Genomic DNA, 17,809 nt, shown 5'->3' on the forward strand with positions numbered 1-17,809 from the left:
AGCATCTTTTGTGAGGCCTAAAATTACCGCTCTATCTCAACACAATGCATTTTATGGGAAAATTACTTTAACATGCTAAAAAAATGCAATAATACAATGAACATACATTTTTAATTTCTGTTAATTAAAGTCAATCTACCTTCTCATCTCGCCCGGAATCGAAGCTACAAATCGTTCCGCTATAGATGCACGGAAAACACTAGCCCCACTGCAGACGAATTATGTTGCTATTGATTTTTGAAAATATCCTGTAAGACCAGCTACTTGAAAAGTGGAAAGTGCAGATGGTGCTTGATCTGGCAGAAGCAAACACCTTGTGAATGCACCATATCAAACATTAACAAAGCACAGTCATTCGTTTCGCGGAGCCACATACAACACACCAACGAATGCGAAATTAAATATCATACTAAAAATGTTATTGCTTAAGGGGTTATATACAAATTTGGAACTCAAGAGCTCGAAAAAAAATTAATTAATATTTTAGAAGTACAGTGGCGTAGCCAGGGGGGGGTTTTGGGGGTTAAACCCCCCCCCCCCCCCCAAACCAAAATTAATCGGATTGAAAAAAAAATTGATACTGACGAATTTAATTTAATATTCCACAAAATATTTTTGGAAAAATATTCTCTGATCACTACATTGAGAACTGTGTTTAAAGCGTCATGAGAACTTTTGGAAAATTGTGGGAAGGGGATCTTGTAACTTATCTCTTAGGCAAAATCCCATAGTTGTCAAATTACTTCAATGTAAAATAAAATAATTGTCTGAATTATTATGAGCTCATTTTTGGAAAGATGCTTCAAAATATGGATTAGAGACAATTTTTCGAATGGGAATCTAAATTTGAATAGGTTGATTGCATATAAAACATAAGCTTGTTTACCGAAAACTTGCATACATTTCAACATTTGCTGAAAATGTATTTTTTTAGATTGTGTAGAGTTTAGACAACAATTCAATATAGTTAACAACAAGAATAACATTTCAGAAACTAGTTGAAAGCTGATGTAATTTTGTCTCTAGCAGGTCAGGATCGGTTTTACGAGCATTGGGTTTTTGTTGTATTATCAACTATATGAATAGCCTCTTAGCAGGATGCAATGAATGGCGTACTAAAATTTTGTGTGCTACGTACTAGTACTGCAAGTTGTGAGGTTGACTAATGAAGAAAAGTAAAATTAATGCTCGATAAATTTTTAACGGTCACGATCACATTCATTCGAAACTGCCAAATTTCGATGTTAAGTAACATTGAAGAATTTCAAAACGTAAAACTGTTCATCTACTGATAGAATAATTTTGACGGTTAATCCTCCTAGAAGTAATTATAGAGAAGAATTACTCTTCAAGCAAATTTTAGTCGAGACTTAATGTCTCCAGCAAAGTTTTCGAAAGTGCTATTTCAAACAACTTTGTCAAAGACATGAAACGCAAGTTTCAGTTCCATCCATCCATAATTTAGTTATAGGTTTTGTGTTCCCAACTCGCAATGATTGTTTCAAACAATTTTATCCGTAACGCAGAAAAAAATGGTTTTCGCCTAAATTTTTCTTCACTAAGGAGAAATATAGCAGGCCTAGTCCATTTAAATCCCTATATGTTGAATTCATGTAGCCTTCATATTTTCAACAAAATTGTTTGAAATGACATTATCAAAAACTTTGCTGAAGGCACCATGTCTCTTAATATTTTTGAAAAATTAATTCACCATAATTACCTATGAGAATTAATCACTAAAATTTCTATCAAAGCAGGCGCTGTTTTATGTTGATAACTTCCCGAAGTTGTCAAACCTTCAAAGTCTAGGATTATTAGGTGATCTTGAACGTTGAAATTTTTTTAGATCATTTATCCCACTTTAAAAGATTGCAATTTTTGACTTCGTTGACATTATATACAAGAAAATAATCTATAGAGGTTTGAAAACTGTTCCATGTTGATCCTTCTTGTTTGTAGACTGGAATGACATCTGTTAGACTACTTATGTTTTTGAGTTTCCAATAATTTATCAAACTCATATTAATTTTTAGCATTTTTTCAAAAAATTTGCGATTCTTATCAAAACCCCCTCCAAACCAAATTTCTGGCTACGCCACTGTAGAAGTACATACTTTGGAAAAATTTCATCCAGATCGAAGCACTAATAATAAGCACAATAATGTTAATAGCGTACTATAGTAAACTCTAAATAAAATTTATCTACTACGGGGCCAATAAAGCAAGTACCGTCATCATGCATTATATAGATGCTAGGGAATTATTCTTTATGAGTTATTTTACCAGTTCGCGGTTAGCGATTTTCAGACCTCTTACTTTTATTTGTTTTGAAGTAACAAAAAATCGAGAATCTTTCCCTAACTTACCCACAGCCGTCATTATAGTCGATAATTAATTTATACTTTCAAACATTGCATAAATGTTGGAAAAGCATACAATAATTTCCGCTGCTATGAATAACAAACTCGTTTCAAGATTTTATTTTAAGATAACAAGACGTGAACTAAAACGTTTTCTTTCTAGCACTCGTTTTGAGCACTAGTCCAAACCAAAAAGGATTTACTTAAGTGAGAATAGATAACTTTTGTTGGCCGATTTAGAATTAACGATAGTTTGCAGCTAACACTACTGTAAATCCACTGTACTATTTAGATGTACGGTAGATTGTTCTTTCAAAAACGTTTACAAATCCAATAGAATTGCTATGACATTCGGTATTATCACACTCAATGACTATTTCTCTGTTGATTTTACCATAAGAGATTGAGGGATGAAAACGTGACCTCTTAAAATCACTATTTTTCATTTGTCACTTCATACATTGATTTATCGTAAATACTTTGTTCGCAGTACTTTTAGAACTTTGCATGGCGAAGATTTTTGCTGAAGTAACAAAGTTATTATCTCGTCTATTTGAAAATTTACGTACGATTTTTATTGAAAAATACACAATTTAAAAAAATTAATTATTTATTTTACAGAAATAATTCTTCCGCAGTTTTTTCACCAAAAACTACAAAAGTTTCGATCTTTCAAATGAAATTAAAAGATTGAAAATCCATTTGCAATATTAGAAGATATATAGCTTTGAAAAAAACCATTTTTGTTTTGAAAATCGCCTGTAACTATGCAAATAAAAGAGATAGAAACTTCATTGCTTCGGAAAAATGAAAAATTTCTTAAGAAAAGTTGCTTCAATTTAATTGATTTATAACTTTGTAGAACACTATGTAGCTAAATTTTACATATCTAAGAAGTTGATACTTTGAACACCCTAACCACAAGGACCACCCTAATTCAACTAATACAAAAAATAGACAAGAAAGTTCTAAGAAAGTTTGCCGAAGATACTGTATATCTAAAACCAACGGTTTAGGCGCAAACAGTTTTGTCTTCCTAAATACAGCTTTGGGACCATAGTGCACTGGTCATAAATCCAGGGCAGCTTCCTATGTGCAAATTTTGCAAGAAGACACTGTACCACAAAAAACCTTATGTAAAAGCATCTTAAAAGTCCGCCTACAACTTCAATTATGAAAAATTAATATGCCGTTATCCTATGCCAAAGCACAAACGGTTACAAAACCAGTATATAGGATTCTGACAGGATCAATATACACTCAACAACAATCGCCCCCCGTATCTTCAAGCCAACAAGTGGCACCACCACCAAAGAAACAAACGCGGATGAGGACAGATACGTTCGTCCGTGGACTCGCATTACTGTTTGAAGATCTAATGTAGTGTATTCCGCCTATTTAAGTAATAACTTGGTTTTCTAATCCTGTATATAACGTAGTCTATTTTCTTAAGAACGTTAGTTGTAACAAACGTTATTTATCAAATTAAGTAAAAGAGTACAAATTTTCAAGTTATTAGGTATATTAAAATGTCTTTCACATTTTTCCGCTTTCACCATAACAAATTAATAAGGCGAATGAATACAAAGCAATTAAAATGAGTATTGTTATTTCTATTCTATGAACATCGTATTTTTTCGCCCATCGTTCGTCCATCCAGTTTTACTTTTAGGTAAAAATGTGGACCCCAAAATAGAACCCGGGTCCAGGGGAAATGACCCTCGCTGACCACCCTCCCCCTCCCCTCCCTTCTCATCGGGTATGGTGACACCTCATTTCCAATGAACAGGATCCACCTATGAAAATAACGGAACAATTATCATCAATTACCCACTTCTCAAGAAACTAAGTTGCTTTTTGTCATATACCATTCGACTCGGTTCGTCGAAATAAGAAAATGTCTGTGTGTATGTATGTGTGCATGTGGAAAAAATAACACCGCTGTCTCTCAGAGATGGCTGGACCGATTCGCACAAATTTAGTCTCAAATGAAAGGTACAACCTTCGCATCGGCTGCCATTGAATTTTTTGATTGATTTGACAATGATATCTAAATGATGGTGCCTGTTTATGTGTTTATAGTATAAAATTTTATGCCTATTAAAATTCGTGCAAAATTACTTTGATTTGCCAGTCTAGATCAATAATGACTAACCAAAGTCGCTTTGACCACATTGGCCACCTTCGACGATTCGTGATTCCATATAAACAGAAGCTGAAAAATGCTCAAATGGGGCGTCTAGAGTACAATTTCAAATCGTAATTTTGATGTAAAATGTCTTTAAAATGCATAAAACGTCGAGATTTGACGCTGCCTCAATAAAAAAAAATTGACGAAAATTGACTTTGTTGGACTTTGGCATTTTTTTTGTTTTTCTTGTATAGAAATCGTTAACCTAATTCCGGAGGGCCAACTACGACTTATATAGGTTTTCTGTATTTTAACAGGAGCGTAGCTAGTAGTATGCAGTGAGAGGTTGCCCCCCCATAGTACACTCCACCATTCCCTAAACACTTTCCCCATCAAGCAACTCCTCCCATCAAACCACTTCCCCTCAATACCCCACAACAGACCACCTAATGCACCCTCTTCAGACCCACCCCTCTCTCATCCCAATCACTTTCACCAAGCAGGCATGCCAAGATAGGCTAAGGTGTGGCTCGGTTGTGGGTTATTAATTCCTAAATAAGCTAATTAAATATTTCACATATTACACACATTTTTACCTAGTAGATCTGACATTTTGATTTTGAAATGAACACATTACGTAATACGCAATAACCTTATTTAATAAAAATCATCGAAAACTTTGAATGCTGTTGTAAAAATAAAACAATACGAATTTTCACTGCATGTTAAAATCCCCGCTATCAGTTTTTAGCTTATCAAATTGAACAAGCAAAATTAAATATACTTTGTGCAGTGGCACTTCCCAGGGAACTTGGCCACATACCCTTGCTTTATTGCCAATACGATGTGATATCCGAGCCGGAATATTATTTAATTATATCTAAGAAGAAAATAATTGTATAAAAACCATTGCCCAACGTTTTTGATTTTCAACTACCATAACTTGAATTTTGATTAAAACTATTTTCCTAAAATTGAAAAATACGCGATATTTACATATTGGCAGACCATTTGCCTTGCAAATATCCAATGCCATTTACTTTCAGCTGCCCTTTGCTAAATGCATATAAAAAAATAGTTTTTTTTGCATGGTTTCTCGAAAAAGCACGGATTTTTTTAACGGTTTTCTTTTATCGGGATGATCGTATCATTAATCTGGTATATCGAAATAGATATTTTATACATAAAAATCGTGTTATTTTGCAAAACCGTGCAAAAAAGTGCATGCAAAAACAGAATCCGGTGTAATTACAATGTTTGACCATAGTGAAGTTATACGAATTTAACCCTAGAACGTTGCACTTACGTTTTTGGGGTTTAGTGTGCACCTTAGCCGCGATCAGTCGACTGTTTTGGAGTTCCTCGCTAGTCGGTCCAAAATCGTAGTTTTTCGGTACGTATTATCAAACAAAAGTGTTTTTAAATACCAAGAACGACTCGGTGAACGGTTTTCGTAAATCGGAAGTGGAATTCAGTGATTTTTTTGGAGTTTTTCATCCCGGCGTAAAGTGATTCAAAGCCACACAGCATTAGTGTCAAAAGTGCTCCCCCCGCATTAGGGGCCGTCTATTCCCGATGCGGGGAAGAAAAAAGTGTTTTAACAACGTAAATAATAATAGTGGAGATCAAAAACTCACAAAAAAGTGTTTTTCTCCCAGTGATAAATCTTTCCCAAAAAGTGAAAATTTTTCGGCGTCACTTGGTGAAAAAAGTGGCGATTCCGAATTATCAGCGCGTCACCCGTAGCTATCGCCCGATAGGTGTCGCACCAATTTCTTAGTTCCACATTCGGAAACCTGCAAGTCAGTTTTTCTTTTTCTTCCGACATTTTCCAAACCTTTTTCGGGTCAGGACCACGTGCATGGCCAGTGGAGTCTTCTGTATCTGCTGCATGCATACTGTTGTTGATAAATTGCGCTGTACTTGCAAACGTGAGAATGAGAAAGGATTGATCGGGCTGTTTGATGCGTGATAAAGAAGCTGGAGATTTTGAAGATATCTGGAGAAGGTTTGGAATGGGACGAAAAATGGATAAGCAAGTATCAGTCACTCGTGTAAGTAGGAGATGAGGAAGGAAATAGAAAAACTGGTATATTTTTCTACAGACGTTCTAATTTATATATACAAAAATCAAATAAATACACTAAATACGCGTCGATTTCTTACCTTATGTAAGGAATCGAAAGTCTTATTGTAATGTTATAATCCATTTGATACAAACATTACAGTAAGGCGGGGCTGGTTGATGGAACGATGACCTCGGAACATGTCTGGCGCTGTACACGAAATGGGTCATCGGAAAGTCAATTGAGCTAACACCTAAATCCTTGAACCAAGTTATTTGCATGGATATGTTAAAATACATGCAAACATCTTTTTTCTGTAAATCACTACCAGATAGTGGGAGTTAGGATGGTTAACACACACACACACACAGAACGTTGCACTTACGTTTTCCACCCTAGAACGTTGCACTGGGGTACAACTGTACCCCACGCGTTTGATCGCAATTTTCGCAGGTAAAAATGTACACAAAAGAAATGTATAATACATCATTTTCTTCGTTTTTAATTGCGAAAACAGCCGTGTAGGTGAAAGTAGGGAATTTTTTTGAAACGATGATATATAAATTGATGTGACCAAAGGCAAAGTGAAAAAATCGCAGTATTGACTTTTTTCACAAAAATTACTATAACTGCGAATTTTGAACCGATTTGAAAAAAATCTAATGATTCCAAAAGTTAAAAGAATGTTCTAGAAACGCTATAAAATAGAATTTCGATATTTTTGAAAAAGTGCAATTATTTGGAAGAGTGAAAGTTTAAAAATCGGATTCTGGAATATACCACGAAATGGGGTGGACATTGAAATGAAAAAAATATTTCTGATCGGTGATACATTGGTACTTACTGGTTAGGTTATGGTTATGGTCCCAGGCCAGTAAATGCCGAATTCTCGTCTTCACACGGTTCCAAAGAAGGTGTGGGGTACATGTGTACCTCAATACAACATTCTAAGGTTAAAAACGAGATAAAATCAGAATCAGCCATACTCTTTATAAAGTATTCACAGTTATTTGGCCTGTTCGGTAAAGTTGCGTGTTCTAACGCGAAAAATCAGGAACAAAAAAAGTTAGAAGTAAAAATAAGAATTTATGGAGTTCATCATAGAAAACATTTCATTCTGGAGAAAATTCAAAATAGGACGTAAGTAACATTGAGAGCCTCTCTTTGTTTACTTTACCTTTCGGTTATAACGACGTCACTATAACACTTTGCACTAATTTTCCAGTACATATCGGAAGCCGACGGTTTTTACGAGTATATTATGCAAAGAGTTAAGTAGTAAATGTTGAAACGACCTAGTAATGAACAGAAGCGAAAGACTCCAAAGAGAATCTCTCGTTGTTACTGACGTCCTAATCCTAATATTTCTGCAGCATTACTCGATTACTGTGACTGACAGAGACAACATGTCTTCTGCACAGCTTTGTCGAAAACGGTTCAAGAGTTAAATTTTCTATAGCCTACTATGATAAATTTGAAAGAAAAAAATATTGCCGAAAGATGGCGCTTTTTACACACACAGTGTGTGTGTTGTATTCCATTGGGATGCATCACGAGTAAAACGCGGAATAAACAAACCTTTAAAAGTGAAGAAAGTAGCTACTTATCTCGCCTGAAGTAGTGCTAAAGTAATCCGCAGAATTTTCCGGTAGTCGTGCGTATGTTATCGTTGTCGTGCTAATCAATTTGTTACCGTCGTTGCCAATCAAAGTTTTTACGCCATCATCTTTGTCGCCATTTGCCCATCTAAGCAAGCTTGTTTTTGATGCCACAGTTGACTCTATTGGAAATGGCAAGCATCACCAGAACTCCCCCAGAAATCGAAATGACCAATACTTTGAAAAGAACTCCTCCGGGCAACTTCAACTTGAACGTGCCAGTGAGTACTCCTGCTGCTACAATCAACACCAAAACAAACAAGCGCTCACGGAAAGATGATGATCAACACGAAGTGCCTGTTCCTCTCACATTGGAAAGTGCAGTATCAATGCTCATGAATCAATTCAACCAAACGAATAAGATGATCGACAACCTGCGCAGTGATATAAATATCAAAATCGATACTGTAAAATCGGACTTGGAAGGAAAGCTAGAGAATGTCACTCAGGAAATCACTGCTCTCAAGAATGAGTGTACTGCTCACTACACGAGAGAGTGGAGAAAATTTCGCAATCTGTCGGAAATCTTGGCAATAGGAATGAGCTCATCATTAGTGGTGTCCCGTTTATGACTGGCGAGAATTTGGGAACGTACTTCAAAGCTATGTGTAAACAAATCGGATACAATGACAACTCTATCCCCATGGCAGATATCAGACGAATTCAAAGTCGCTCCCTTAAAAACGGTGATGATAGCCTTATTGTTGTGGAGTTTGGACTACGAAATGTGCGGGATGATTTCTACGGAAGCTATCTACGAAGACGTGACCTCAAGCTTCGTGACTTGGGTCTGGCATCGGATCGGCGAGTCTACGTTAATGAAAATTTCACTACTTCGGCTCGGAAGGTAAAGGCGGCAGCTATACGTTTGAAGAAGGCAGGGAAGTTAACGGCGGTTTTTACTAAACAAGGCATGGTACACCTCCGGCAAACAACCGAAGGACAACCAGTAGCTGTGCAATCTGAAGACGAGCTGGCTCAATTCACTTGAACATAATATTATGTATGTATGCGCGCTTCACTTTTAAAGTTTGTTAAGTGCTGTTGTAATATTTGTTAAGAAGATCGTATTATGTCAGAGTATATTTTAGTTATCTATCCCTCTAAAAATTGTTTCCCATTTTTCGTCTGAATGCCCCCTCAACTAAACCACACCTCGACAAATATCCCTGGAGCTGTGTTAAATGCTGTTCTACTTCCGGGAAAATTTAATATCTGTCATGGAAATTCTCAAAGTTTACGCGCAAGGAGAATGAATAAACTAGAAGAAGTGCGACTGGCTTTAACGACGTCAAAAGTAGAAGTTGCGTGCTTCACAGAATCATGGCTGACTCCTAAGGACAGTGATCGCAGTATCGCTATTGATGGGTTTACGACAGTCAGAAACGACAGTCTCTACCGACGCGGGGGTAGAATTGTAGTATACTACAGAAATCATCTTCGTTGCAGTAAAATCGCAAGCACTGAAATAACAGTTGGCACAGAGGACAAAACTGAGGGTCTGGCTCTGGAATTTCTTGTGAATGGTTCTCGAATTTTACTGGTGGTTGTCTACAGTCCACCGAACAACGACTGTTCGCTCTTCTTGGCTGACAAATTGGCAGAGTTTACTCAACGCTATGAAAACATTGTCGTGGTTGGAGATCTTAATACGAACATGTTACGACCAGGCAGGGAACGCAGTCAGCTTGAGACGGTGCTGCAATCCTTCTCGATTATCTGTGTAGGAGAAGAACCGACGTTTTTTCATAATGATGGATGCTCGCAATTAGATCTGCTTCTCACTAGTAGCAATGTACGAACATTACGATTCGGCCAGGTCAGTTTCCCGGGCCTTTCCCAACACGATTTAATTTCGCGACTACGATAACATTAATCCGGAACTCTTGCATAACGCCTTTAACTCTGTGCCATGGGATGAGTTTTACGCCATTGAGGACTCTGATGAGCTGCTGAATTTTTTCAATGTCCACGTTAAGAGAGTGCATGACAGCTGCATTCCCGAGCGAAGAAGCAAAAATCGCAAAAATTACAATAAATGGTTTTCCTTCGACGTCTGTAGGTTACATTTCTTGCTTATAAAGACTGGGTAAGAGCGCTCCCACACGAAAAGAATGCAAAGCGACTAGCCTATAAAATGTTACGCAACCGGGTGAATGCGAAAATTAGAAGAGCTAAGAAGCAATATCTGGAGAACTTCCTGGATACCCGAATTCAATCAGCGGAGCTCTGGAAACGAGTGAGAAGTTTTGGAGTTGGCAAGGATAGGGCACCACAGGTGTGCGACTTTGATCCCGATGATGTAAACAGCGTTTTCCTGGCTAATCACAACAATAGTCGGACACACACTCCAGGACGGGTGAGAGCTGCATCAACACCATTCACTTTTTCTTTTCATACGGTACAATGGTGGGAAATCGTGAATGCAATCTGGAACATCAAATCACAGGCAGTAGGGGTTGACGGTCTACCAATCAAGTTCATCAAGATCGCTCTACCCTTGATTGTGGCACCAATAACATCCCAGCCAACATTTTGATTCACTTTAATAAGTTGCAATTTGATTAACTGTACTCTTAAACGATATAAATTGATTGTATAAAATGCACAGATCCCTTCTACGTGAACAAAAGTGGAGGCCATATACGTACAACAAATCGGTATAGTAGAACTATGTGATTTACGACGAATTTTGATCTCATCAAAAGCATTATACAATCATCTAGCTTATCTGTTTATATGTGATCAACTTTACAATCACACATGATAGTTTATGCAGCTGAAGGTCCCCAATGTGCTAACATAGAGTATTATTTTAAAAATAACATGAAAATAAAAAATCGGGATGAAATTTCTATAATTCTGTTATAAGACATAGTTACGCCCACACTGGTAGATATGTTATTTTTCATGGGTGAGTTACTGGAACATCAATTATTAAATTACCTTCTACGATTTACTTCCACAGTTTCGAACCTGAGATCTTCGTATTCCCAGCATAGCCGCTATGTACTCACCTATTTATACACTGTCAAGCAACGATTATATTTGATCATTTTTATCGCTTTGTGATTACGATCTAAAAATACCATAATCCAACCTAAATATGGCCCTCCAATGATACCTTCTATACCTGTCAAATCAAAACCTACATTCTTTACTCAAGCCATTTTTTATTGCTCAAATATTGAACTAGTCTGGCAGAGGATTTGCGAAGTGCTATAAGGAAGTGACTATTTTTTTTTGAACGATTTTGCAGTTTAATCCAATTGCAAATTAATTTCTATACAATGTTTCAAAATTTCCGCATGTACAATTTTGTTTTAAGCTGTAATGGACTAATAAATAACTTCAAGTCAAAATTGTATTTCGATCACAGATCTGCATTTTATGTGAACTTTTTACAACAAAACATAATTTTTGCTTGCACTATTTGTAATTTTGATTTAGTCTGTCATTATTGGCAATTTTTTGTAAACTTTTATATACGATTACTGGTTTGCTGGGATATATGTTCAACAAGTTCATCGAAACATCTGTTTTTCCTTCTTGTTGGAAACACGCAAAAATCTTTCCGCATCGTAAGAAACCTCAACTGAATTCTATTAGTAACCTGAGACCTATTAATATTCTATGTGCTCTATCAAAAGTATTCGAGAAAATCATCCAACTACAAATCGTCGCTGTTGTGCTATCTTATGACAAGCGCCATTGAGCACATTTCGAGAAAAACGATTTTTAAAGTTTGAGATTGAATATTTTGAAACTTACAAATGGTATAAACAATTCAAAGAAGACAATTGATGCTTCTATCTTTTCTGCATTAATCTCTCAAATATTACGAAGATCGGTTGACTATGTTGCGAGTTTTTACTATGAAAAAAATCTAATGATTCCAAAAGTTAAAAGAATGTTCTAGAAATACTATTAAATAGAATTTTTGAAAAAGTGCAATTATTTGGAAGAGTGAAAGTTTAAAAATCGGGTTTTGGAAAATGCCACGAAAAGGGGTGGACATTGAAATGAAAATAAATATTTCTGGTCGGTGATATATTGGTACTTACTGGTTAGGTTATGGTTAGGGTCCCAGGTCAGTAAATGCTGAATTCTCGTCTTCACACGGTTCCAAAAAAGGTGTGGGGTACATGTGTACCTCAGTGCAGCATTCTAAGGTTAAAAACGAGATAAAATAAAATCAGAATCAGCCATACTCTTTATAAAGTATTCACAGTTATTTGGCCTCTTCGGTAAAGTTGCGTGTTCTAACGCGAAAAATCAGGTACAAAAAAAGTTAGAAGTAAAATAAGAATTTATGGAGTTTATCATAGAAAACATTTCATTCTGGAGAAAATGGTTGACTATGTTGCGAGTTTTTACTATGAATGTAAACAAAAGTCGCACTCACACGTGTCATAGGCGTGTATTGATGACAAAATTTGTATGACGTGTCATAATCGTACATGGAAAATTTTCCATAGAAAAAAATCATCAATTTTTTAATTTTTATTCATATTTTTGCGTTCATTGTTATTTTTGGTTACAGTGTTGCCAAATATCCTTTATTTACAGTTTAAAACTAAAACTGTGTTTTTCTCACAACTCGTGTAATTTTCTTTTGAAAATGTTTAAGCCATTGTGTTCCTCAGACATTTTCACACATAAAAACATCTAAAACTTCAATATAACTTGAGCAAATTCCTAGATACAGTGATTTGAAGCAAAAAGCTCACAATTTCTCATCGTGTTTCTCGCTATATCCAAATAGTCAAGTAGAATTTCAAATTTCTGAAAACGCCATTTTGTAGAGATTATTTAAACAAGTAATGTGGCATATCTAACTCCGTTTACCCCAAAATGGCGTTTGTCATAAGATAGCACAACAGCGACGAAATGTCTTCTTATATAGAAGAAAACCAATTACTCTCAGTGTACCAAGCAGGATTTCGAAAGGGCCAAAGCTGCAAAACCGCAGTGCTGCGCGTACATGACGACCTAGTTTCTGTACTGGATAAAAGAGGAGTTGGTATTTTGCTGTTCCTGGATTTCACCAAAGCATTCGACACAGTACCTCATCGAAAACTCTGCAATAAACTAATAACGCAATTTGATTTTTCGACGCAAGCAATTGACCTGATTGAATCCTATCTACAGGGAAGGGCGCAGACTGTCGTGTGTAATAATAAATACTCAAGAAGTGCCGCTGTGATGTCAGGAGTACCGCAAGGATCGGTGCTTGGGCCACTGCTTTTCTGTTGTTTCATTAATGATCTGCCTACTGTGCTCAAGCACTGCTCCATACAATTATATGCAGATGACGTTCAATTTTACGTTGCTAGAATTGGACAATGCACTAGTGAGCTAACCCGCATGATGAACGAAGATCTTGATAGAGTAGCTAAATGGTGTCGAACAAATGATCTACTGATTAATCACAGCAAAAGCAAAGGTCTGTTTGTTTCGAACCGGGGTCGTTATGCAGCTAACTCAGACCTAGTACTTCAAATGGATGGACATACGATTGAATGGACTGATCACACCAGCAACCTAGGATATATCTTCCAAACGGATCTTCGCTGGGACGCTTTAATAGCCCAGCAGTGTGGTAAAATATATGGCGGACTACGAACTTTGTACTGCACAACTTCTTCCGCGCCAATGGCCACTAAATTAAAACTTTTTAAAGCGTTCTTCACGTCCATCCCAGCGCTTCTGCAAATATTCGTCTACATACTGCGCTTAACTCATGTGTGCGATATGTATACGGACTCAGTCGCTACGACTCAGTGAGTCATCTGCAAACACACTTAGTAGGATGCTCACTGTCTACACATTATGCGCACCGTTCTTGCCTATTTATAAGGAAGATTCTGGCAACGAAATCCCCATCTACGCTGTACTGTAAATTAGCACAGTCACAACGTCAACGCAGGCAGAATTTAGTGCTTCCGAACAACAGGACATTAATTTATGGAAACTCATTTTTTGTCAGAGGTGTGGTAAACTGGATCATGCTGCCGGCCGATGTAAAGTGTTTAACAACGGAAACAATTTTTAAGAGGGACTGTTTGAATTTCTGGAACAATTAAATAGTTTGATAATTAGATAGTTTTAGGATAACATTACATTTGTAATATGACGTACTTATTCCGGAAGTAGTGTTTTAAAAGGCGTGTGCCTTAAGCTACTGGACAATAAACAAACAAACACAAACATTGTGGAATATGTAAAATCGCTAAAATGACTGTTGTAAAATGTTTTTACTCCAATGAATTAAGTACCTTAAAACGATTTTTGAAATTTATTTTGATATGAATGGACTGCGGTCCTACAGCTGATGGTGCTAGAGCTTGGCACCCGCAAACCTATTGTTCAAACCGTCACTCTCACTGCTTAAGAGTCGCATTTTTTTAAAAAGAAAAAAACTACCCAATTCTTAATTTTTTTCGAAGTAAAAAATCGTTTCTTTCGAACATTGGCCTATGTTTGGATAGTTTGAATGCACAAAATCGTGAAGTGTGCACCAAAAATTCCAAACTTATTTCATAAATATCAAAGTATAGCATTTAGAAACAAATCATAGTCAAGGCGCTTTTCACACATTTTTCATGATTTATTGATATTTGAACCATCAAAAAAGTAATTAAAACGTATTTTCACATGGTTTTAAATTTGCGCGGGACGTCCCTGTTCAATAAGCCACTTGAGTGTATTCGAAACTAGGGTTCGTCGCGGTTGCGGTATTTACCGCAACCGCGCGGTATTTACCGCATCCGCATCGCAAAATCTGCGGTGCGGTAAGACACTTTTTCTTGCGGATGCGGTGCGGGAAATGAGCATTTACCGCGCGGTATTACCGCAACCGCACTTAAAAAAATTATTGATAAGTCTGCAGTCTGCATTAAAAAGTGAATTAAAACTTTGACTTTTACCATTTAAGAACGACGAAACTTATTACCTTACAATAGGGAAACATAATAAACATTTGATTGCTCTAATTTCCATGGACTTGACAATGATTGGAAAATAAATCCGAATATAATCTGTATTCGACCTATCGCTACTTGATTTTTTACATTTTGTTTATTCTAATATGATAAAACAATCTGTTACTAAGAAATAAAATCTATAAGCTGTGTCCAATATAATTTGGCATCAGTATTTTTACGTCATATTTTGAACACTTTTAAAAATTTACAAGCGAACCTTTTCAAATATATAAAATGCACAATACAATCATTGAAAAACAATTGAATTGCACTATCAAATCCAATTTAAAAATGCATCATTTCTCCCGATTCCTCTTGACAATCGTGGAATTATGAATCGTTTACGACGACATTTTCTCAACTGTGAATTTTGATTAAATTGGAGAACTTTTGATTAATTTGGAGAACTTAAAAGTTTTCCTATTGATTGCTGCGGAAGAACGTTTTTGTATGTATAATGATGAAGTACATGTAGGGTTCGCAGTACCGACCCTTTTTGTCGAGAACCGGTACTACGGTACTGAAGCCCTTTTTTAAATTCGAAAAGAGCTTCAAAATGAAATTGAATGCTGAAACTGATGACCTTATTCTCAGATGATTGATTTGTGCTGATCAAAAAACATGTTTATTGTTTTTAATTGATTCGGAATGGCATGACTCATTTCAGCAGAAAATATTTTTCGTATGCGGCACCTTCTTTTATTTCGAAATCTAGGCCACTATGAAATCAATAACTGCTAAGCGGTGCGACTTTTATCGACTTTAACAGATGGTAAAAGTAAGAAACACTATTAATAACAGTAAATCAAAGCGAGAATGGCAGTAAATCCGAGCAGGTTGCTCGCTTTTCCTCTCTTGATTTGCTGTAAATTGGTTTCGACCTGCATACCAAGGCTCTTTGCTTTCCTGTAAACTATGGAGTTTTGCTGAATTTTCCTATCACTAATAATCACAAATCGCTCCATTTGGAGTAGCTCACCAAGTCTAAAATTGTTAGCTGCTAAATCGCTGTTCTTTATTTTATAAATAAAGGTTTAAGAGCAAACCAAAGACATGATTTAGACCATAGTCTTATTACGTGCCACCCAGTAAAAAATGGAAACCAATCAGAATGTCGCTAATAAAAAAATCATAGCAAATTTTTACGTCTCTTACGCTAGATGTGAATATTATGAAATTTAGTACAAGATCGTTAAAATTTAATAATAACTATATAAAGAATTTAAACATTCCGTTCAGTACAACGGGAGCTAGTAATTGTTTTTATAGAAGGTATAGAAGGTAATTAATATAATTAAAAGTCATCTTGCAGACCGATATTTTGAAACATGTCCCCCTAGAGAATCCACATATTTTTCATAAAAAAATTGTATGGTACCGAAAATACCGGTACTGGCTTTTCTTCACTACCGGTATTACGGTACCAAAAATGGGTCGGTATTCCCGGGATTTTCGGTACTGGTATTACCGGTACCACAACCCTAAGTACAGCTACATTTCATATGACTTCAGTGCTATGCTAAGATTTACCTTGTTTCGAAAGTATTTATCTCAAAATGTACGGAATTTTATTAATAAACTTGCAAAGTGTCAACTTTTTAAATTTTTTAATAAATGTTACATTCTGAGGAGTCCGTCAAAGTTAATGTACGTGTAAATAAGAGTAATATTTTATTATATTTGGTTATTCAAAAAAAAATAATAATTTTTCAACACATTTTTCAAAAATACAGAATTTTACCGCATTTACCGCATTACCGCGCGGTGCGGTGCGGTAAATGCAGTGCGGTTGCGGTAAGCGGTGCGGTTTTATTATTCTTTTGCGGTTGCGGTGCGGACTATCCATTTACCGCCCACATCCGCACCGCGACGAACCCTATTCGAAACGAATGCAGTAGAACAATCGTTTTCTAACAAACGTAAAAACACGTTTCTTGTCCGAGTGCTTCATTCCACCTATCCAATTTAAAAGGACAATCGAAATCTAATCCTCGAATAACAGCATCTTCCCAGAGCGACAATATCTCCCCATAAATAAATATCGATTCCCGCACAATTCCTCGGGGTCGCTTTATCGATCCCATTCTCATCCAACCATCCATCCCCTATCCTGCGCTCGTTCGTTGTCCTATCCCATATAACTTTCCAACTCACCACAGAGGTCAACCTCCGGGTTCACTGCTTCACTTTCCCTATACAACATTCAGAAAAATTTGCCTTTGGTGATTTCTTTCCTTTGCATAATTAAACATAAATCCCTTCCGAGCTAACAGTGCACACTCGAACAAGGACTCAATTTTCAGTCTCTACTTTGCTTACTTTATCAATTCATGTCGGGGCGACCAACTGCAGCAGTAGCAGCAGCAGCAGCAATTTCCATTCAATGATTGTGAACATAAATTTCAAAGTTTTCTTTAATTTTTACCTCTCTTCCTCTCTTGTTTCTATTGCAGTTGCACCGAAGTGTAATTAAAGCTGGCAGCCGTCGGGGACCCCCAGCCAGGAGTAAGACCAGTAGTAGTCGTACATAGCACCAGCAGCAACAGCAAGGATTCAATGCAGTAAAAATTTCCGAAACAAAACGTTACCTACTCCAACAATATACATA

The 17,809-nt window shown here is 36.4% G+C and overlaps 1 protein-coding gene across 1 annotated transcript in view; it reads left to right on the forward strand.

Moving 5' to 3' along the window:
• LOC131691945 (toll-like receptor 6) overlaps positions 1–17,809 on the forward strand; it is a 277,845-nt gene that overhangs the window by 247,112 nt on the left and 12,924 nt on the right. Inside the window, exon 4 of the mRNA XM_058978725.1 lies at positions 17,655–17,762. The gene's annotated coding sequence lies outside the window, so the exon portion shown is untranslated. The remainder of the gene's footprint in view (positions 1–17,654; positions 17,763–17,809) is intronic.

The sequence above is a fragment of the Topomyia yanbarensis genome, chromosome 3 (assembly GCF_030247195.1).
Source record: "Topomyia yanbarensis strain Yona2022 chromosome 3, ASM3024719v1, whole genome shotgun sequence".
NCBI lineage: Eukaryota > Metazoa > Arthropoda > Insecta > Diptera > Culicidae > Topomyia > Topomyia yanbarensis.